At 44.6% G+C, this 23,719-nt stretch overlaps 1 protein-coding gene and 1 long non-coding RNA gene across 2 annotated transcripts in view; one reads left to right on the top strand and one right to left on the bottom strand.

Annotated features, from left to right (window-relative positions):
- LOC132823490 (uncharacterized) overlaps positions 1–4,981 on the bottom strand; it is a 38,074-nt gene extending 33,093 nt beyond the window's left edge. The window contains exon 1 of the long non-coding RNA XR_009645553.1: positions 4,748–4,981. This is a non-coding gene — a long non-coding RNA (uncharacterized LOC132823490). The remainder of the gene's footprint in view (positions 1–4,747) is intronic.
- LOC132823489 (calcium/calmodulin-dependent protein kinase type II subunit alpha) overlaps positions 1–23,719 on the top strand; it is a 240,250-nt gene that overhangs the window by 75,905 nt on the left and 140,626 nt on the right. The gene's annotated exons all lie outside the window — the stretch shown is intronic.

Raw genomic sequence — 23,719 nt, 5'->3', positions numbered from 1 at the left:
ATGGTCATAGACTTTACTGAAATTCATGCAAACTACAGTTTTTGGGAGAGTACTACAGTTTTAGCTATCTCTCACCTAATGTGGTTGCGCTTTTTGCTGATGATTGTTTGTGTCCCTCTAAATGAGAGTCCTCAAGTTGAATATTTCAATCACAAATTCGAATGCTTGAAATGACAGCTCATTTGTGGCTGAGAGTGGCAGAATGGGAGGAGCAGGACTGATGGGTATTGAGAGTGATAACAGGAGACAGCTTCAGTGTGTGCCAAAATATCCTCGACAAAAACCTTCACAAATACCTTAATTTCTGAAAAGATAAAGTCTCATTGTGCTTCAGTGTGCTTCAAGCAGTGATGAAGGAGTTCAACTCTGATTACACTCTTTCCTGTCTGTTGTCTTTTGTTCATCATGTTGATTGATGCAGTGGGATTCTCCCAGGCATATTAACTGCCTTATGCTTACAGCTGTCTCCAGAAACAAAGGCTGGTTGACCAGAAGACAGATATTTGATTGTAAGCAGAGATCTTAGAATAGAATCCCTACAGTGTGGAAACAGGCAATTAGGCTCAACAAGTTCACAACAACTCTCCAAAGACTAACCCACCCAGTCCCATTCCCCCACCCCATTACTCTACATTTGTCCTTAACTAATGTACCTAACCGATACATCCCTGAACACTATGGGCAATTTAACATAAAAAACTCACCTAACCTGCTCTTTGGACTGTGGGAGGAAACCCACACAGACACGGGGAGAACGTGCAAACCTCACACACAGGCACCCAAGGCTGGAATCGAACCCGGATCCCTGCCACTGTGAGGCGGCGGTGCTAGCCACTGAGCCACTGTGCCACCCTTAATCTTGATCTTGATTCCGATCTGTAATCCTGTAAATCCTTAATTTTCATTGCTCCAGCAAAGGTGGCCATTCCTTCAGCTACCTGCACCTTAACCTCTGGAATTGGGTCCCTAAATCCCTCCGCCTCTCCAGTTCATTCTCTCTCTCCTCCTTTAAGACACTTGTTAAAGATGTGGTTCTTTGACCAAGCTTTTGATCATCTGACCTATTATGACTCAATGTGAAAATGATCTGATTACCCTCCTATCAAAGGCCTTGGATTGTTACATAAATGCAAATTGTTGATGGCCACATGATACACACTTGCCAGATTGAGAGAGTCTGGGAAATGGTCACTGAGCCTATCACTGGGGCATTAATTAAAACAAAGGCAATGACACCCACTATAAGGAGATACCAGAGTAGACAGTCAAGAGGGTAAGTTTAAAGAATAATCTTAAAAGAATGAAGGATAGCGGTGGAGACTTTTAGAATGGGAATCGGAGTCTTGGTAACTGAAAGCAAAACAAAGAAATGGCTGAGTGATTAAAATTGAGGCTTGTAAGAGGATTGGAGGAATATAAAGATGTACGGATGATCACAGAGATAGGGAGCGCCTGAGACTAGGGAGAGATTTGAAATCAAGGGTGAGGATTTTAAAAAGAAATGAGGCCTGCAGATGCTGGAGATCAGAGTTGAGAGTGTGGTGCTGGGAAAGCGCAGCAGGTCAGGCAGCATCCGAGGAGCAGGAGAATCAATGTTTCAGGCATAAGCCTCTGAGGAAGGGCTTATGCCCAAAACGTCGATTCTCCTGCTTCTCGGATGCTGCCTGACCTTCTGTGCTTTTCCAGCACCACGCTCTCGACTGAGGATTTTAAAGTCGAGGCAGTGCCTACACAGATTTTCAAGCTGAGGGACAATGGGTAAACTGGATGTGGTGTGAGCTAGGCTGTAGGGTTCTGGTTGAGCTCAAGTTCCTGAAGTTTGGAAACTGGGAAACCATTCCCAAAGGGAGAGGACAATGCACTGGATTTTGGTTCAGTCAATGTTTGGACAATCCATGAAAGGCTTGTCAGAGATGCCTGGATGAGCAAGATTCATGCTGCAGATCAGTAGAGAGGAAATGGGTGATTGTAAATAAAGTTCTGAAGGGAGGGTAGGAATTCTGAGGAAGGGACACTAGTCCCAAAGCGTTTACTCTGATTTCTCTCCACAGACTCTGCCCGACCTGCTGAGCTTTTCCAACAATTTCTGTGTTTGTTTGTGATTGCAAATAAACATTAGACAAAAAAAAACTGTGGATGCTGGAAATCTGAAACAAAACCAGAAATTGCTGGAAAATCTCAGCAGGTCTGAGAACATCCGTGGAGAGAAATCAGAGTTAAATGTTTCGGGTCCAGTGACCCTTCCTCAGAACTGATGGTAGCTGGGGAAAGGGATGGTTTATGTACAGATGGGGTGATGGTGATGGTGGTGGTGGTGGGGATGTGGGAGGAGGGGGGTAGTTAGAGAATGATGGAGATAAAGCCAAGAGAGAAAATCAGTTGGACAGACAAAGGTCAAGGTCAGTCTGGGAGAATAAATAGCTGCTACCAGGGATTATTGATGGCTAACAATGGGTAGTGTGTGGTAGCAGCCCATGTGATGTCAAGGCCTGATGTGTGGGAGTAGGACAAAGCATGGGCAATGGTGCCTGAGCCCTGAAATTATTGAACTCTATTTTAAATCCAGTAGGTTGCAGGGTCCCCAAGGGGAAAATGAAGTGGTGTTCTTCCAGTTTGCACTGAGCTTCGCTGGAGTATTGCAACAAGCCTGAGACAGCGATGTTAGGCAGGGAACACGATGGTGTTTTGACATGCCAGGCAACTGGAAGTATTTTTGCAGACCATTCCCTCTGAGACATCTTGGTCCAATCCTCCTTCACTCCCAACAAACCTCCAGAGCCTCACAGCACCTTCCCCTATGACCACAGAAGGTGTAACACTGATCCATTCACTTCCTCCCTCCTCACTATCTGAGGGTCAAATATACCTTTCAGGTGAAGCAGCACTTCATAAGATTAGATTAGATTACTTACAGTGTGGAAACAGGCCCTTCAGCCCAACAAGTCCACACCGACCCACCGAAGCGCAACCCACCCATACCCCTACATTTACCCCTTACCTAACACTACGGGCAATTTAGCATGGCCAGTTCACCTGACCTGCACAACTTTGGACTGTGGGAGGAAACCGGAGCACCCGGAGGAAACCCACGCAGACACGGGGAGAACGTGCAAACTCCACACAGTCAGTCGCCTGAGTCGGGAATCGAACCCGGGTCTCAGGCGCTGTGAGGCAGCAATGCTAACCACTGTGCCACCGTGCCGCCCACACTTCCCACCATCTAGTCATCTACATTTGCTGCTCACAATGTGGTCTCCTCTGCATTGGGGAAATAAAGCATAGGCTGGGTAACCACTTCGCAGAGCATCCACGTTCTGCCTGCAAAAAAGACCCTGAGCTTCCAGTTGCCTGACACAAGAACATCCCACCCTGTTCCCTGGCCAACATCTCTGTCTCAGGCTTGCTGCAGTGTGAGCTGGAAGAACAATATCTCATTTTCCGCTTGGGAACCCTTCAGCCTTGCAGATTCAATATCAAGTTCAACAACATTAGGACTTGATCTCTCCTATGTTCTTACCCCACATGCCAGGCCTTATTATCACATGATCTGTTATTACACACAACCCATTGTCTGCCGCTAACAGACGGTGGCACAGTGGTTAGCACTGCTACCTCACAGCACCAGAGACCCGGGTTCAATTCCCGACTCAGGTGACTGACTGTGTGGAGTTTGCACATTCTCCCCGTGTCTGCGTGGGTTTCCTCCAGGTGCTCCGGTTTCCTCCCACAGTCCAAAGATGTGCAGGTCAGGTGAATTGGCCATGCTAAATTGCCCGTAGTGTTAGGTAAAGGGGTAAATATACGGGAATGGGTGGGTTACGCTTCGGCGGGTCAGTGTGGACTTGTTGGGCCGAAGGGCCTGTTTCCATACTGTAATCTAATCTAACAGGCCCCCATTAATGTTAGTCCAAGATTTGGGAGTCCTCTCCATGAATCACAAAAAAACTGTAATCCAAGTTCTGCAGGTCAGAGGCAATGTTGGCCTTTAGCTCAAAGGAAAGGCACTGTAGAAGGTTTTGCTAAACCCACACAATGCACAAGTCAGACCTGTGTCCCATTTTATTATTGAGGGCCTTTTGGTCTTAAAGAATGAAGTCACAAATCTTAATGAAACAAACTGGACTGGCGCTTTTCTTGTTGTTAAAATTTTGTGGAATAGAGCGTAGTGGTGCTGCACCTGAGCCACTACCTCAGATAGTGAGCTCGAGTCCTACCCCAGGACCTTATGGTCAAGGAAGGTGTGTGTCCATAACTTGAGTGAAGAGATTGAGGATCAACCTGTAGATCCTTTTCACACACATCAACGGTATGCAGAAAGAGCAGGACAGATCGCCAGTCAGCCACATGATGGGAAGAACTTGAAACCCCCACCACCTTTATTCCTAGCTCCAAACTGCAGCAGCACAAAACTGTTACAGCACAGAAGGAGGCCACTCAGCCCATCAAGTCTCTTCATACGAGCATCATTATCCAGGGACAAATTGCAGCCCTTTCTTAGTACCCTCGCACACTGTTACTCTCCAACTAATTATCCAATGTCATTCCTGATAAAGAGCTTATGCTCAAAATGTTCTCTCTCCTGCTCCTCCAGGATGCTGCCTCACCAGCTGTGCTTTTCCAGCACCACACTTTTTGCCTAATTATCCAACATCCTCTCAAGTGCCTCAGTTGAACCTGCCTCCTCCATATGTCTAGGCAGTGTATTCCAAACCCTAACAACTCACTGGGTGAAAAAGGTTTTTCTCACCTTTGCTGCGGTCGCACATCACTTTAAATCTGTCTCCTCTTGGTGCTTGTATGAGCAGGAACAGCTTCTCCCTCTCGACTGTGTCCAGCCCACTCATGATTTTATTATCTTCTATTAAATCTCCACCGTGCCTCCTTCTCTCCAGGGAGAACAGTCCCAACTTGTTCAATTGATCCTCAGTGTGTACCCGCCTCCTACCCCTCAGCCATTGTGGTGTGTGGGTCGGAACTGCCTTCAAGACTGAGAACTGAAGGAGAAAGTCTCCAATTGCACTAATCATCTTAATCTTGAGTTTTAGTCAACAAAGGATGTTTGTTCTGCTTAAGAATGTACAAATGGTAAATTATGCAGGCAATTATTAGTGTGAATACTTCAGGCATTTCAATGACATGGATTTGGCATTGATCCATTTAACAGCAGTTTACACCTGAACAGCCTCCTGATGACAGAGCAGCATTACAAAGCATCTTAAAATGACAGCAGGTTTAGGTGGGCGGATGGGGGTGTGATAAAGTTCCACACATTGCTCATACTTAAGAGGTAATTGAGGGTTTTTATTTGATTCATTCGCTAGATGTGGGTGTTGCTGGCAATCTTAATTGGCTCTGAGAAGGTGAACCACCTTCTGAAGACACAACAGTTTGTGGGGCTTGGGAACAGCCACTGTGCTGTTCAGGACGGAGTTCCAAGATTTCAATCTGACGCCAGTGAAGGGTCAGCGATGTCAGAAAATCGTAGAGTCATAGAGCATGGAAACAGATCCTTCGGTCCAACCAGTCCATGCCAAACGTAATCCCAAACTAAACGAGTCCCACCTCCCTGCTCCTGGCCCATATTCCTCCAAAGCTTTCCTATTCATACACTTGTCTAAGTGTCTTTTAAATGTTGTAACCGTGTCCACATCCGCCATTTCCTCAGGAATTTCATTCCACACGAGAACCACCCTCGGTGTAAAAAATGTGGCCCTTCATCTCTTTTTTAAAATCTCTCTCCTCTCACCTTAAAAATGTGTCCCCTCGTCTTGAAATCCCCCACAAGAGGGAAAAGGCAGCTACTATTGACTCTGTCTAAACCCCTCGTGATTTCATAAATCTCTATAAGGTCACCTCTCAATCTCCTACCCTCCAGTGAACAAAGTCCCAGCCTATCCACTCTTCCTTAATAACTCAAATCTTCCAACCTGGATGGTGTCTGGCTTGGAAGGGAGTCTCTGCTTGCTGCCCTTATTCCTTTGAGTGGTGGAGTCACTGGATTTGGAAGTTGCTGTTGAAGGAGTAATGCATCGTGTAGATGGCACATACTGCTGCCACTGTGGTGGAGGGAGTGAATGTTAAGGTGGCAATTTCAGCAGGGTTTTGAGAAGGTGTTTGAAGGTTGTAAGAGATGTATTTAATGTGCACCTCTTAATAAATGGTGAATGTAATAAAACAACGTAAGCACATTAAGTATTGTCCAGTAATAACACCCATAATAATGTTTATCTGGGATAATTGTGGTTTATTAGTACCTGTTTCGGTAAAAATGGATGAGATTGACTTGTACTACATAAGGTGGATGTTGTCATCTTTCAACAAGTACTCAACTCAAGATTAGATTACCTACAGTGTGGAAACAGGCCCTTTGGCCCAACAAGTCCACACTGACCCTCCGAAGAGTAACCCAACCAAATTCATTTCCCTCTGACGAATGCACCTAACACTATGGGCAGTTTAGCATGGCCAATTCACCTAACCTGCACATCTTTGGACTGTGGGAGGAAACCCATGCAGACACAGGGAGAATGTGCAAACTCCACACAGCCCGAGGTTGGAATCGAACCTGGGACACTGGTGCTGTGAGGCAGCAGTGCTAGCCACCATGCCACCCATGTTGCTACTCAGTTCTGTTTACTGCCATCGTGACTTTTTTTTCCCTAAAAGTGTCCTTTCACTAGTCTTAGAAAGCTGAGGAACAATATTATAAAGGTGATTAGTTTGGTTGGTAACGTTGTGATTGAGAATGCTGTGGACTGCAGCCCATGGTAGAGATTTTGAGTGCAGAATCCAGACTGACACTCATAGGTGTAGCTCTGAGGGAGAGCTGCACTGTTAGAGGTGCCAACTTTCAGATAGCACATTAAGCTAAGACTCCTTCAGGTGGACGGAAAGGTACAACTACATTATTTGAAGAGGAGCTGGGAGTTTTCTCTTGGCATCTTGATCAGTATGACTGCTTCAACAACACTGCTGATTGTTGGAGCTTCCTGTGGGGAAATTGCCTCCACATTTCCTTGGATTGTAAGAAGAAAAACACTACTTCATTGGCTATGCAATGCACCAGTCCTGAGGTAGTGAAAGACACCATGTTACATTGAGGTGTGACTCATTGAGGGGTACAGATAAGGTGACTGGCAGATGTGTTTACCCTAGGGTGGGGATTTCAAGACTAGGGGGCATATTCTTAAAGTGAGAGGGTAAAGATTTTAAAAAGACACAAGGGGCAACTTTTATACACAGAGAGTGGTTTGTGTGTGAATGAGGGTACAGTTACAACATTTGAAAGACATTTGGATAAGTTCACAAATAGAAAAGATTTGGAATGAAATGGGCCAAGTGCAGGTAGATAGAAGATTAGTTTAGTTTGGGAACATAGTCGACATGGACTAGTTGGACCAAAGGGTTTGTTTCCATGCTGTCTGACTCTAGGACTCTCTGACTCTGTAATACAAGTTCTTTCTTTCTAGTTGACTAATATTGTGGCATCTATTCACTGCATCATAGAAATCCGATTTCATTATTTTATATTCCTACCTTCCTGGAACAGAAAGGGAGTACATGCTGCATTACCATGGCAGTAATCCTCCAAGCCTGTATTTGTGGAGGCACGCAGATCCTTAATAAATATGGAGTTTATGGGAATTAGCCCAAAGGTAAGGAACATAGAAACAGTAGAAAACATTTAGCCCCTCAAACATGTGCGACCATTCAATTAAATCAATTAAATTAGATTGATCTACAACTTCACATTTCCACCTTGGCCCCATAGCTCTTTGTATTTTGTTTCACAAAAATCAACCAGTACGTTTGAACATGAACAATTTATCTAGCATTAATTGCAGGCTGTGAATGAGAGTTTCAAACTTTGACTGAAAACAGCACATGTTGGAGATGCTGCCTGACCCACTGTGATCGCCAGCATTTGTTGTCTTCAGTTCAGATGCCAGCATCTGCAATAATTTGCTCCTCCAAACATTGACCACTCTTTGTGTGTAGAAGTTTTTTTTAAATTTTCATACTAGAAGGGTCTGCCTCTAATTTTTTAGACTATCCTTGAATCCTAGACTCCCAGGATTGTGGAGAAAGCATCTCCAGACTCTACTCTCAAAATGGCTGCGAAAGTATCAGCGACGACATGAGGGAAAATGTTTTACATAAAATACAAAATGAGACTGTTTTCCATGGAGAGAAAGAGGCTTAGAGGAGAGCTGATAGATTTTCAAAATCTTAAGTGGGCTGGACAGACAGAGTCGATAGGGAAAAGCTGTTTTTGCTCATAAAAGAGACACGAACAAGAAGGCAAAGATTTAAAATGATGTGCAAACAAAAGAGAAGGGTGATGTGAGAAAATCGTTTTTACACAGCGAGTAGTTAGGGTCACCACAACTTAATCACACAGCATTGCTGTGTTCTCTGGGAATTATACCAACTCCTGCTCTGACAACACCTCAACTTTAAAATTACAGAGTGGTTGCAGCACTGGAGGAGTCCATTCAGCCCATTGTGCCTGCACCAATCTATTACCCTGTGCCAATCTCCTGCCTTTTCCCCATGTCCATATTTCTATCCCAATTGCCATCTAACAACCTCTTGAATTCTTCCACCACATTTCCAGGCAGTGCCTTCCATTGACCAGAAACTCAACTCAACATATAAACACAGTGACTACAAGAGCAGGTCAGAGGGTAGGAATATTGCAACAAATAACTTACCTCCTGACTCCCCAAAGCCTGTCCATTATCTACAAGGCACATGTCAAGAGTCATGACGTGGAGATGCCGGTGTTGGACTGGGGTGTACAAAGTTAAAAATCACACAACACCAGGTTATAGTCCAACAGGTTTAATTGGAAGCACTAGCCTTGATACCTGATGAAGGAGCGGAGCTCCGAAAGCTAACGCTTCCAATTAAACCTGTTGGACTCTAACCTGGTGTTGTGTGATTTTTAACCACATCAGGAGTGTAATGGAATACTCCCCACTTGCCCTGGATGGGTGCAGCTCCATCAATACTCAGGAAGCTTGATACCATCCAGGACAAAGCAGCCCACCTGATTGGCATTGCATCCACAAACATCCACTCCCTCCATCACCAACACTCAGTAGCAGCAATATGTACTTTCTACAAGATGCACTGCAGAAATTCACCAAAAGATCCTGAAACAGCACCTTCCAAACCCAGAGCCACTTCCATCGAGAAGGACAAGGGCAGCAGATACATGGGAACACCACCCCCTGCTACATCTTTTTCCAAGGGTAGGGGAGTCCAACACTAGAGGGCATAGGTTTAATGTGAAGAGAGAAAGATTTAAAAAAGGACCTGAGAGGGTAATGTTTTCATACAGAGGGTGGTGTGTGTATGGAGTGAGCTGCCAGAGAAAGTGGTGGAGATGGGTACAATTGCAATATTTAAAAGGCATCTGGATGGGTATACGAATAGGAAGAGTTTAAAGGGATGTGGGTCAAATGCTGGCAAATGGGACTAGGTCAAATTGGGATTGGTCAATATGGATGAGTTGCACCAAAGAGTCTGTTTCTATGCTGTATGACACTATGACTCTAAGTCACTCACCAACCTGACTAGGAAATATATAACCGTTCCTTCACTGTCGCTGGGTGAGAATCCTGGAATTCCCTCCCCAATAGCATTGTGAGTCAACCTCCAGCGTGTGAACTGCTGCGGTTCAAGAAGGCAGCTCACCACCACCTTCTCAAGGAGCAACTAGGAATGGGTAATAAATGCTGGGCCCAGCCAGCAACACCCACATCCCACGTGTGAGTAAGAACAAAGATATGGACAGTAGTTTCAGATGAGTATGAACTCATGTGAGATTGGAGGCATATAGGCAGCATCGGCAAAGCCTAGAAATTGAATAAAATGCGGTGAGGGTTTCAGCAGTAGATGAGTTGGTGCAGGGTCAGTAACAGAGGAGGCAGTAGGCATTCCTGATGATGGAGTGAGTATATGGGTGGAAGCTTATTTTGGGGAAAAACACACTAAAGATGCAGTTGGTGTGGTTCAACCTCAGACAGTTCCCTTCCATGGGAACTATAGTCAGTGAATAGATTTTATAGCATGAACCAATAGCCATGATTTCAAACTTCCCCTTCATCAGTTCACTTGGTTTGGGAAACAGTGTGACTCAGTCAGCTGGATGGATGCAGATAGACACAGGCTCATGGACAGGCAAGGACACATGGATTAAGGTGAGCTCATGGCCATACATAAATCTTAGGCAGGCACAGTTCCCAGGCAGATACGGACTTACTAACAGGCACAGGAATCTTGGCATTAACAGGGTCTGAGATAGATACAGATTCACTAACAGACACAGGGATCCTGACAGTGACAGGGTCCAGGACAGATACAGACTCACTAACAGGCACAGGGATCCTGACAGTAACAGGGTTCCTTACAGATACAGACTCACTAACAGCCACAGGATCCCAGACAGTAACAGGGTCTCAGACAGTTACAGACTCACTAACAACCACAGGATCCCAGACAGTAACAGGGTCTCAGACAGTTACAGACTCACTAACAACCACAGGATCCCAGACAGTAACAGGGTTCCTGACAGATACACACTCACTAACAGACAGAGGATCCCAGACGGTGACAGGGTTCCTGACAGATACACACTCACTAACAGCCACAGGATCCCAGACAGTAACAGGGTCGCTGACAGATACAGACTCACTAACAGGCACAGGGATCCTGACATTAACAGGGTTCCTGACAGATACAGACTCACTAACAGCCACAGGATCCCAGACAGTAACAGGGTCTCAGACAGTTACAGACTCACTAACAACCACAGGATCCCAGACAGTAACAGGGTTCCTGACAGATACACACTCACTAACAGACAGAGGATCCCAGACGGTGACAGGGTTCCTGACAGATACAGACTCACTAACAGCCACAGGATCCCAGACAGTAACAGGGTCGCTGACAGATACAGACTCACTAACAGGCACAGGGTCCCAGACAGTTACAGGGTCCCAGACAAATACAGATTTACTAACAGGCACAGGATCCCAGACAGTAACAGAATTCCTGACAGATACACACTCACTAACAGACAGAGGATCCCAGACGGTGACAGGGTTCCTGACAGATACAGACTCACTAACAGACACAGGATCCCAGACAGTAACAAGATCACTGACAGATACAGACTCACTAACAGACACAGGATCCCAGACAGTAACAAGATCACTGACAGATACAGACTTACTAACAGACACAGGATCCCAGACATTAACAAGATCCCAGACAGATACAGACTCACTAACAGACACAGGATCCCAGACGGTGACAGGGTTCCTGACAGATACAGACTTACTAACAGACACAGGATCCCAGACATTAACAAGATCACTGACAGATACAGACTCACTAACAGACACAGGGTCTTGGACAGACACACCCTCTGGAACAGAGACAGGATGCCTGACAGAAACAGAGTCTGGAACTATCCCAGGTTCCAGGCATCATTTGAGCATGTAGTAAACTAACATGGTTAAAGTTTCCATATTTATTTTTAGTTTTATTAATTTACATGTAGCAAAGTCATGCACAATGTGACAAAGCTGATCTAAAGGTGACTGGAGAGGAGATGAGGAGAAGCCGTTCACTTAGAGAATTATGGGGATCGGAAATATTCTGAAAGAGCTGATTGTGAAAGCACCTTCAGCAGGGACCTGGCCACTTACAGAGAACGAGCAAGGTAAAGGATTACAGACAGAAAGCAGGAGTACAGTCTGAGTACTCCTTCAGAAAGCTAGCACAAGTCTGATGTACTGAACAGCCTCTGTCTGTGTTGTCTGTCTCAGTGATTCTGTGACTGCACAGGACGTGAGTGTGCAGCTATCTTCAACTCCCACTAATCCACAGGGACTCTACGAAGAGGTCACATTTTTATAATCACCACGATATACAATTATCAAAAAGTAGAGACAACAATTTATTGCATTGTCAACGTGATTGGCAGAAAAAGACGAGAGCTAACCATAATTAAATACTTCCCTTTCACAAAGAAGGTCATCATCTCAAAAAAAAGATGAGATAATTACTAGGTCTGGAAAGCAGGATTGACTTTAAGGCTGCTCCATTGATAGCACAAAGAAAATCGAGGTGGGGGGATGGTGGTGGTGGGAGAACAATCCCTGCAAAATATGCCCCCAGAGTGTGATTAAAAAGTGAGGCAAAATAGAAGGATTCAGACAAGTGTCAATCAGTTTGGCTTTTAGATAGAAGAATGAGCTTGAGAAATCCTCCTCAGCTGGGGAACAGTCTCAAATGTACTTAAATAAAAAGGAATATGTTTTCAGCATTCTTCGCTGTTTTCACGCCTAAATTTGTGTTTTTTGCTCCTGTCTTGTGTTCAAATTTGAACTTAAATTCTGTTTTAAAATTCTGGAAATAGAAAGACTGATATCAGATAGAGTTAAAAATCACACAACGCCAGGTTATAATCCAACAGGTTTATTTGGAATGCAAGTAAACCTGTTCGGTTATAACCTGGCTTTGTGTGATTTTTAATTTTAGATTAGATTACTTACAGTGTGGAAACAGGCCCTTTGGCCTTCTCCTAGTTCAAAAGCCATTGTACACCCCCCCAAATCATCACTACAGGATTTACCTGGCTCACACAGTGGGAGGTAGTGCTGTCTGGAAAGGTTATTGGATTAGTAATCTCTGGAGATATAGGTTCAAATCTCATCAGAACAGGTGATGAAACACGTACGCAGCACAGACATGGAATGAAAGGCTAGCCTAACAGTGACCAATTTTGTCATAAAATGTTCACTAATGTCCTTCAGGGAAGGAAACTGCCATCCTTACCTGGGCTGGACTACACGTGACTCCAGACCCACAATAATATGGTTGACTCTTAACTGCCCTCTGGGTTGGATGGTAAATGCTGACCTGGCCTGCAATGCCCTCATCCTGTGAATGAATAATAATCAAAAAAGAACCTATTTAGTTAGCTAATGCTTTTTATGAAGTAAATCTGCATCTTTACTTGGTCTGGTCACCATATGAGTCTAGCCCCCTAGACTGTAGTTGATTCAAAACTACCTTTGATGTGGCTTTGCAAACAACTCAGTTCCAGGGAAATTAGCAATAGCCAGTGACACAAACAAATTTTTAAAAAGTGCCTAACCTGAGCCAATAAAACTGCATCACGTTCAGGAAATACTAACGTGGAGCAAGAGGACCGATTTGTGTTAAGTTGGTCATGGTTTGTTTTGAATGGCCACAATCTATTTACACATTTTAATTTAATTTATTAAAATGCATTGTCCAATTTCTGCTAGAATTCCCTTTTGTCAATAAACTAAAGGGGACTGCTGAATTTTCAACCAGATATTTAAACGTACAATTGCACATGTTCAGCAAACAGTGGAGACTGGGAGGTTTTTAATGTCCTAGGCATTATTGGCCTCGGTGAGTTAGAGTGAGCATGTGTGTGGGTGGATTTCCATCCCACACGATATTACCCGTCAGAAAGCATTACATGCTGAATGGGCCTGAGCTGCCCTTTCTTTGAGCTTAAACAGAAACAGCACTGTTGTTTCTTTATCAGAGATTTATTCCGTCTTATCAACATTGTCATGCAATTCTGCAGTATGATTTTTAAATTTTCATCCTCCTCTTACAGAATTGAATGAATACTTTACATAAGAAAGCATTCTTTATTGAATAATTTATTACAGGATCTGGCTTGGTTAGGCCAGCATTTATTGCCCATCCCTAATTGCCCGTGAGAAGGTGCCTTATTAAATGACTGCGGTCCACTTGACATAGGCGTTAGGGAGGGAGTTTCGGGATTTTGACCCAACAACACTGAAGGAATGGTGGTGTATTTTCAAATCAAAATGGTGAGTGGCTTGGAGGGGAATTTGCAGGAGGTGATGTTCCCAAGTATCTTTAGCCTTTTTGAACCCATGTTGGCTCCCCCCGAGGGCAGTTCATCTTTTCACACTCCCAGGTCGCCAACCCTACAGGATTGGCCTGGAATCATCAGGAATTGAAGAGTGTTCTCTAGGACCCTGCTGTGGTCAGTCACAAGCCAGGATCTCCCATGAGTTAACGGGACTGTTTGACCCCTGCAGCGAGGCTTCAGAGAAGGAGAAACATCACTGAGGCGAGAGGTCTCTTTGGGTAGCTCTGGGGAAATATCAAAGGTAAAGTCACCATTATCCCGTTATCCCACTCTCCCTTTAGAGAAAAAGACAATTGGTGGTGGTTGAACCTGCAAGTTACCACATCTCAGAAGTTGAGAAGGACAGTCTTACATAGTAACCTCAACCGGTGTGGGAATTGAACCACATTGTTGGCATCACTCATAGAGTCATAGAGATGTACAGCATGGAAACAGACTTTTTGGTCCAACCCGTCCATGCCAACCAGATATCCCAAACCAATCTAGTCCCACCTGCCAGCAGGTGGCTCATATCTCTCCAAACCCTTCCTATTCATATACCCATCCAAATGCCTCTTAAATGTTGCAATTGTACCAGCCTCCACCACATCCTCTGGCAGCTTATTCCATACACGTACCACCCACTGTGTGAAAAAGTTGCCCTGTAATTTCACTGTTCATTAATTTTCCCAGATGAACTCCGATGTCCAGCAATACATGAATTCAGACAGCAAAGGCAGTAACTGTGCAGGTTCGTTTTCTCTCTCTCTCTCTCTCTCTCTCTCCTGCAATGACCTCACCATGTGCTGCCTTTGTCTGTTCTTCTCCCTTTTAAAACTGCTGTTGTTTTGACTTTTTTTTTCCCCAAAGTTCCAAAACAATGCAACAGCATATAAAACAGTAATTGCTGCTCCTGGAATTCGAGGAAATCACCTAAAATACCTCAATAAAAGGAGCAGCTGTTACAGCCAGAAATTTATTTCTGTCCTCCATCTTGGATTACCCAGAATCCTTTTCCATATGCAAACCAGCCAACTGAGATGGGGCTTCCAAAAACTATTTTTTTCTGTCATTTTATTTGAACATGTCTCTGTTCCAGATGTAGAAATATTGAAAAAGTAGAAAAAGAAAAGATTGTTTGGCTGACAGTTGAGCATTATCCAATTGGATCATGGGTCACTTGGTGTGAAGGTAAAGTTACTATTGTGTTACCAAACCATGTGGCTGCTCTCCCATTAGAGAGAGAGAGAGAGATGACTGGTGGTGCTGTAATTTGAGAGTCACCATGCCTCAAATGAGTGGAGAGATTAAGAAGGTGAGATTCATGGAGTCAGTGCAGGAATCGAGTTTGAGACCAAAAAGAACTGTGGATGATGTTGTGGTTCTGTTCCCCGAGCTGGGAATTTGTGTTGCAGACATTTCGTCCCCTGTCTAGGTGACATCCTCAGTGCTTGGGAGCCTCCTGTGAAGCACTTCTGTGATGTTTCCTCCAGCATTTATAGTGATTTGTATCTACTGCTTCCGGTTGTCAGTTCCAGCTGTCCGCTGCAAGTGGCAGGTATATTGGGTCCAGGTCGATGTGCTTATTGATTGAATCTGTGGATGAGTGCCATGCCTCTAGGAATTCCCTGGCTGTTCTCTGTTTGGCAAGCCAAGAGGGAATTCCTAGAGATATGGCACTCATCCACAGATTCAATCAATAAGCACATCGACCTGGACCCAACATACCGGCCACTGCAGCGGACAGCAGGAACTGACAACCAGAAGCGGCAGGTACAAATCACTATAAATGCCGGAGGAAACATCACAGAAGCGCTTCACAGGAGGCTCCCAAGCACTGAGGATGTCACCTAGACAGGGGACAAAATGTCTGCAACACAAATTCCCAGCTTGGCGAACAGAACCACAACAATGAGCACCCGAGCTACAAATCTTCTCCCAAACTTTGAACTGCGGATAATGGAATCCAAAGTAGACAAACAGGAGGCTGGAAGAACACAGCAAGCCAGGCAGCATCAGGAGGTGGAGAAGTCAATGTTTCGCATATAACGCTTCTTCAGGAAAAGTGGATGAATTTAACCCACACTGTTGACATCACTGTACATGACAAACCAGCTGTCCATTGGTGTAGGAAGGCAAGGAGTCACAAGGACACTTGGATTGGCTGGAGCACGAGGAAGTCACGTGTTGATTTTATTTTGTTCATTCACAAGATGAGGGCATCACTAGCTAAGCCAGCATTTATTGATCATCTTGAATTTCCCAGAGGGCAGTTAAGAGTCAACCACATTGCAGTGGGTCTGGAGTCACATGCAGGCTAGACCAGGTAAGGAAGGCAGTTTCCATCCCTAAAGGGCATTAGTGACCAAGATGGGTTTATTTCACATCACTTGATAATGGATTCATGGTCATTAAATTCTTAGTTAAAAATCACACAACACCAGGTTATAGTCTAACAGGTTTATTTGGAAGTACTAGTTACCTGATGAAGGGGCAGCACTCTGAAAGCTACTGCTTCCAAATAAACCTGTTGGACTATAACCTGGTGTAGTGTGATTTTTAACGTTGTCCACCCCGATCCAACACCCACTCCTCCACTTCATTTGATTCGTAATTCCTGATTTTGATTGAATTCAAATTCCACCATGACAGGATTTGAACCTGGGTCCCAGAACTTTACCTGGGTCATTTGATAAACAGACCAGCAATAATATCACTAGGCCATCGCCTAACCTACTACAAAATCTCGAGAAGTTAAATTATTCAGAGTAGGCAACCTGCACCCACACCCTTTCCTCACAGGCTTGCAAATTCTTTTATCTTCACTGAGGAGAGGAACATGATGAATGTTGAGATTAGAGATAGAAGTTTGACATAAGTAGGGAAGATGTGTTGGGTAGGCTAAAGGTTATTAAGGTGGACAAATCCCCAGGACCAGATGGGATCTATCCCAGATTGCTGAGGGAGGTGAGAGAGGAAATCCTGTCATGGTGGAATTTGAATTCAATCAAAATCAGGAATTAAGAATCAAATGATGTGGAGGAGTGGGTGTTGGATCGGGGTGGACAAAGTTAAAAATCACACTACACCAGGTTATAGTCCAACAGGTTTATTTGGAAGCAGTAGCTTTCGGAGTGCTGCCCCTTCATCAGGTAACTAGTACTTCCAAATAAACCTGTTTCCTCTCTCAGCTGGGCACTGAAAGATATCTTTGTGGCATCCTTAAATACAGGTGAGGTGGCGCAGGACTGGAGGGTTGCTCAAGTTGTTTCCCCCTGTATTCTGGGTAACTACAGACCAGTGAACCTGATGTCAGTGGTGGGAAAGTTGCTGGAGAAGGTACTGAGGGATAGGGTCTGTTTTTATTTAGAAAAGAATGGGCTTATCAGTGAAAGGCAACATGGTTTTGTGCGGGGGAGATCGTGCCTTATCAACTTAATAGAGTTCTTTGAGGAAGTGACCAAGTTGATAGATGAAGGAAAGGCTGTTGATGTCATGTACATGGACGTTAGTAAGGAGTTTTATAATGTTCCCTTTGGTAAACTAATAGAGAAAGTGAAGTCACATGGTATGCAGGGTGTTCTAGCTCGGTGGATAAAGAACTGGTTGAGCAACTTGAGGCAGTTGAACAGAGTTTCTCAGGATGGAGAAAGGTGACCCCAGTGGTGTTCCACAGGGATCAGTGTTGGGGCCACTATTGTTTGTGATATACATAAATGACCTGGAACAGGGCACTGTTGATATGATCAGCAGGTTTGCAGACGGCACGAAGATTGGTGGAGTAGCAGAAAGCATAGGGAACTGTCAAAGAATACAGGAGGATATAGATAGACTGGAGAGTTGGTTGGAGAAGTGGCAGATGGAGTTCAATCCAGGCAAATGTGAGGTGATGTATTTAGGCAAGACTAATTCTAGAGCGAATTATACAGTGGACGGAAGAGCTTTGGGAAAAGTTGATGGGCAGAGAGATCTGGGAGTGCAGGTCCATTGTACCCTGAAGGTTGCTGCACAGGTGGATAGAGTGGTCAAGAAGGCATATGGTATGCTTGCCTTCATTGGACGGGGAATCGAGTATAAGAGTTGGCAGGTCATGTTAAAATTGTACAAGACTTTGGTTCGGCTGCATTTAAAATAATGTGTACAGTTCTGGTCGCCACATTACCAAAAGGATGTGGACGCTTTGGAGAGGGTGCAGAGAAGGTTTACGAGGATGTTGCCTGGTATGGAAGGTGCTAGCTATGAAGAGAAGTTGAGTAGGTTAGGTTTGTTTTCATTAAGAAAAAGGAGTTTGAGAGGGGACCTGACTGAAGTTTACAAAATCATGAAGGCTATAGACAGGGCGGATAGAGACACGCTTTTTCCCAGGGTGAAGGATTCAATAACGAGAGGTCACACTTTCGAGATGAGAGGCGAAAGGTTTAAGGGGGATACACGCAGCAAGTGCTTTACACAGAGGGTGGTGGGTGTCTGGAATGCATTGCCAGCAGAGGTGGTAGAGGCAGGCACAGTAGATTGATTTAAGATGCATCTGGACAGATGCATGAGTAGATGGGGATCAGAGGGATACAGATGCTTAGGAATTGAGCGACAGTTTGAGACAGTGGACTTGGATTGGCTCAGGCTTGGAGGGCTGAAGGGTCTATTCCTGGGCTGAAAATTTTCTTTGTTCTTTGTTCTTTGTATCTTCAGATGCTGCTCCAATTCCGTTTCGAAAGCCATGATTGAATACAATCATCTGAATTAGCAGCAGGAATAGTTCACTCACCCCCTCAAACCTGTTCAACCTTTCAATAAGGTAGCTGATCTGAATCCTCCACATCAACTGCTTCCTTTAAAATATTCAGCGAGTCCGCCTCTGTTGCTTTTTGAGGAACAGAGTTCCAAACATGCACAACCTTCTGAGAGACAAACAATTCTTCTTATCTCTATCTTAAAATGGATGACTCCTTATTTCATTGTCTCAGTCCACGGTCAGTTCCCTGGATTCAACTCTTCTGCAGTGTCTTTTATAACCACAGAACAGCTCCTTATGAATGACTTTTAAAGTCTAAGTTAAAAACCAGGTTACAACACCAGGTTATAGTCCAACAGATTTACTTGGAAGTGATTTTTCACTGTGTCCACCCCAGTCCAACACTGGCACCGCCAGATCATGGCTTTTTAAGGCTCGTTAGCATTATAATTTATGCACAGCAAGATCCCATAAACAGAACAGTGATACGATCAGATGGCTGAGGTATAAATATTGGTGAGGCCAGCAAGAAGAACTTCTGCCGTTGGCTTCGAATTAGTGGCCACAGGATATTCCCCATCCACTTGAGAGAGCTGACAATTCCTGATATTCCCCGTAATGCAGTCTTCCTTTAGTTACTGCACTGGGACAATAGCCCAGATGCATGACTTGGGAGCAAATTACTGCAAATGCTGGAATCTGTACTGAAAACAAAATAAAAATATTGGAGATCACAGCAGATCAGGCAGCATCCATGGAGAGAGAGCAAGCTAATGTTTCGAGTCTAGGTGATCTTTCATCAGAGCTGATGTGAAGTGTGGAGGGGGCAGCATTTATGCAGCAGTCAGGTGCTGGGGGAGAATTGGTACTGATAGTTCAGATTAAGTGGTCAGAATGTGAGAATGGCAGAACAATGGTGTGTCTAACTGCCAAACTAGAAAGAACAGATGATCCCAGTGAAGTAAGAGGAAGTCAACAGTAGCTTTGTTTATTATTTCTACCATGTACAATGGATACAGTAAAAACGAGACAGCGTTCCTCCAGGACCGAGGGTGCTACATGGACAGCACAAACTACACCATCATACGCAGGGCGGCATAAAGTGCAGGAGAAGTGTAAAACACGCAAGCCAGCACAGTAATTCCTGACAGCTCAAGACACGGTGGCTCAGGGGTGTAGAAATGACTGTGTACAAAAAAATGATAATTAATAAAACATTGTTCTAGCAGCAATTCAAAGTTATGCAAAGATTCAGATGGAATAGAGTCTGGTCATGCAGTGTTAAGGAGCCTGATGGCTTGGGGGAAGAAACTGTTGCACAGTCTGACAGTGAGAGACCAGTATCTTCTGCCAGATGGCAGGAGGGAGAGGGGTTTAAGCGAGGGGTGTGTGGGGTCTTCCATGGTCTTAGCCTTTCGGATGCAGCGTGTCTATAACGGAGGGAAGAGAGGCCCCGATGATCCTCTCGGCTGTCCTCACTATCAGAGGATACATGCTGAGGGGCCTAGAGCTACAGCCCTCCAGTATGGTGGCTGGCAACCTTAATGCTGTCACAAATGCCATGATTTGGATTGTTTTCCTTGTCGGTGAGACTCTGGTCACACCCACCGTTGAACCAGAAAGGTTTGGAACCGCTGTAGAGGGGGTTGCTGAAAACGAGGCCTGTGTGTGAGAACCAACATCTTGTTAATGCATCAAGCTCCAGTGTAACCTATCATCAGAAGAGTATCATTGCCACAAAGAACTTGGATGCTGTCCAGACCGATTCACATTTGCCTGAAAAGATAGTTAATACTCAGTTAAATCAGCCATTGCTGCCTCCTTATTTCAATGGGCGGTGGTGTAACACACCATTTTACACTTGAAAATTGTGTTGAGATTAATAGGAATTGCCATTTCTCGCCTTTACTGTCAATCAGTGCCATTATTAAGGGACGTGTGTGGGAGGAATCTGTAACAGTTTTACTTACACCCCCTCCGTGCACAGGCTCCCAAGTGTCACTTCAAACAGAAACAGAATTGCCGTGCACGTACAGCACTTGATCAGGACTGACTGAACAGAACAGGGTGGGGCAGAGTAGAGAAGGCCCCAGGGGTGCCCGGATAGAGGATCCTTAATTTTAAAGGATTTGGTCAGGCAGGCATAGCGAAAATGTTTCTTTCAAAAAGGAAGAACTGAACTGGAATCATTAATGAAATCCAAGCCTTGGAATGCTCTAATAGTTTAGAGATAAATGCAAGTTGCTGTGTGAACAGCATCCAATGGAGCCAGTGCACCCCCCTCCCTGACCTATCACCTCCATCCCCACCCCCATTCATCTATTGTACTCTATGCTACTTTCTCCCCACCCCTACCCTCCTCTCATTTATCTCTCCACCCCGCAGACACCCTGCCTCTATCTCTGATGAAGGGCTTCTGCCAAAATGTTGATTTTCCTGCTCCTCGGATGCTGCCTGACCTGCTGAGCTTTTCCAGCACCACTCTAATCTAGACTCTGGTTTCCAGCATCTGCAGTCCTTGTTTTTACTGAGAGCTGGGCTGTGTCAGCTCCCTCTGACATCAGATTTAGGCCCTGATATTAGGGAGCCTGGATCGCTCCCCTCCAGTGGTCCAGTGTTGTCAGGTTTTGCTCAGGCTCCCCTGCATACATTCCCCTCCCCATGAATGATGAGACATCTTTGTTCTGTTAATTACCATTTTTACAATGGCACTGACAAATATTAAGATTTCTGTTGCACTTAGGGTCACAGAATGGGAAAGGAATGGGGGAAGTTCCATGGGTCTCACAAGCTCAATGCTTTGGTCAAAAGCGAGCCAGAACTGAAATAAATGATTCCTCAATTCAAGATATCAGCTGGGGAAGGCTCTCACTATTAGGGTCATACAGATTTACAGCACAGAAACAGACCCGTCTGGTCCATGCTGACTAGATATCCTAACCTTATCTAGTCCCATTTGACCCATATTCCTCTAAACTCTTCCTATTCATATACTCATCCAGATGTCTTTTAAATATTGTAATTGTACCAGCCTCCACCACTTCCTCTGGTAGCTCATTCTATACACGTACCACCTCAAGAAAGTTGTAAGTTCAAGTCCCATTACAGCTAGAATGTTTGTTTTTAAATTTGTTCATGGGATGTGGCATCTTGCAGATAGCTGGTGAAGAGCTTCATCATTCCTGATGAAGGGCATATGCCTGACTCTCCTGCTCCTCGGATGCTGCCTGACCTGCTGTGCGTTCCCAGCACCACACTCTCGACACCAATCTCCAGCATCTGCAGTGCCCACTGTCACCATCTTGCAGGTGGCGTTGACTACCCATCCCTAATTATTCCAGAGGGCAGGTAAGAGTCAACCAGATTGCTATGGGTCTAGAGTCACATATAGGCCAGACAAAGTCAGGATGGAAGATTTCCTTCTCTGGAGAACATTAGTGAACCAGATGTGGGTTCTACAATAATTGACAAAAGTAAAATAGTCACCACTAGATTAAAAAAAACCAAAATAACTGCAGATGCTGTAAATCAGAAAGCAGTTCTGCAGGAGGGTCACTGGACCCGAAACGTTAACTCTGATTTCTCTCCATAGATGTTGCCAGACCTGCTGAGTTTTTCCAGCAATTTTATTTTTTTGTTACCGTTTTCCTTTTCCCCACTATCTATGGGATTCAAACCCATATCTTGTAGGATATTGGCCTGGGTTATTAGTTGAATAACATTACCACTGCATCAATTCAGGCAGCAAGTCCAAATCTGGGTGGATTCTCTCAACTGGTGATAAAGGGTGGCAATTGGAGCTCTTCCCAGTATCAAAAACAGAAACTCTCCACATCATTTGTGGAGAGAGAAACAGAATTAACATTTCAGGTCCAGTGATCTTTCCTTCTCTCCAGTGTCCTGGCCAATATTTATCCCCAAACCAACAACACTAAAACAGTCTATCTGCTCATTATAAAACCCATGAACTTTCTGACTCAGGTTAAACCAGGATTGAAAGGCAAATAATGCAATACATCAGCTCAGGCAAACCCGAGAACTGCAGAGCAGTTAAACCTGACAATAGTCATTGGAAAATGCTAGATTCTATTACTAAAGTTCATGGTAATAGGGCACTGAGAAAATAATAACTAAGAGTCAGTCTGGAAGACAACAATGGTTGACAAATCTATTTGAACTCTTTATTGAAATGTAAGTAGCAAGGGGCATAAAGGGAGTCTCGTGGATAAGGCATGTTTGAATTTTCAAAAGGCACAGTGGCTCAGTGATTAGCATTGCTACTTCACAGTACCACGGATTCAGTCCCAACCTCAGGTTTCTGTCTGTGTGGAGTTTGCATATTCTCCCTGTGTCTGCATAGGTTTCTGCTGGGTGCTCCAGTTTCCTCCCACAGTCCAAAGGTGTGCCAATTAGATGGATTTGCCATGCTAAATTGCTCATGGCGTTCAGGGATGTGTAGGTTAGGTGCATTAACCATGGGAAACGCAGCTTTATGGGAATTCGCATGGGTGGCATGTTCTTTGGAAGGTCGGTGTGGACTTGTTGGGCCAAATGGCCTGTTTCCACACTGTGGGGATTCTACGATTTGAGAAGGTGCCACGTGAACAGTTGTGTGAGGCTGGGGCATGTGGATTGGGAAGTCAATAATATCATGAATGGAGGCCTGGGTAATAAATGGGTAGGTCATTTTCAAGTTTCTAGGCTATGATGTGTGAGGTGCTGTTTTAGAGAAGAATCCTTACAATGCAGATTGAGGCCATTCAGCCCATTGAGTCTGCACTGACCCTGCTGAAGAGCATTTGAGCCTGACATACTCCTCCTGCATTTCCCATGACTAACCCACCTTGCCTGTACATCCCTGGGCAATTTCCCACAGTCAATCCACGTAACCTGCATATCTTTGCACTGTGGGAGGAAACCCATGCAGACACGGGGAGAAATGCAAACTCCATATAGACAGTCACCACAGGAGAGTGGACCTAAAGCCAAAGATCAGGCATGGTTGTATTCACAGAATCACAGAACTGGAATTAAGATGCGGATCAGATGAT

The sequence above is a fragment of the Hemiscyllium ocellatum genome, chromosome 16, assembly GCF_020745735.1.
Source record: "Hemiscyllium ocellatum isolate sHemOce1 chromosome 16, sHemOce1.pat.X.cur, whole genome shotgun sequence".
Classification (NCBI taxonomy): Eukaryota; Metazoa; Chordata; class Chondrichthyes; order Orectolobiformes; family Hemiscylliidae; genus Hemiscyllium; species Hemiscyllium ocellatum.
This window is presented reverse-complemented; position numbering and strand designations above follow the sequence as displayed.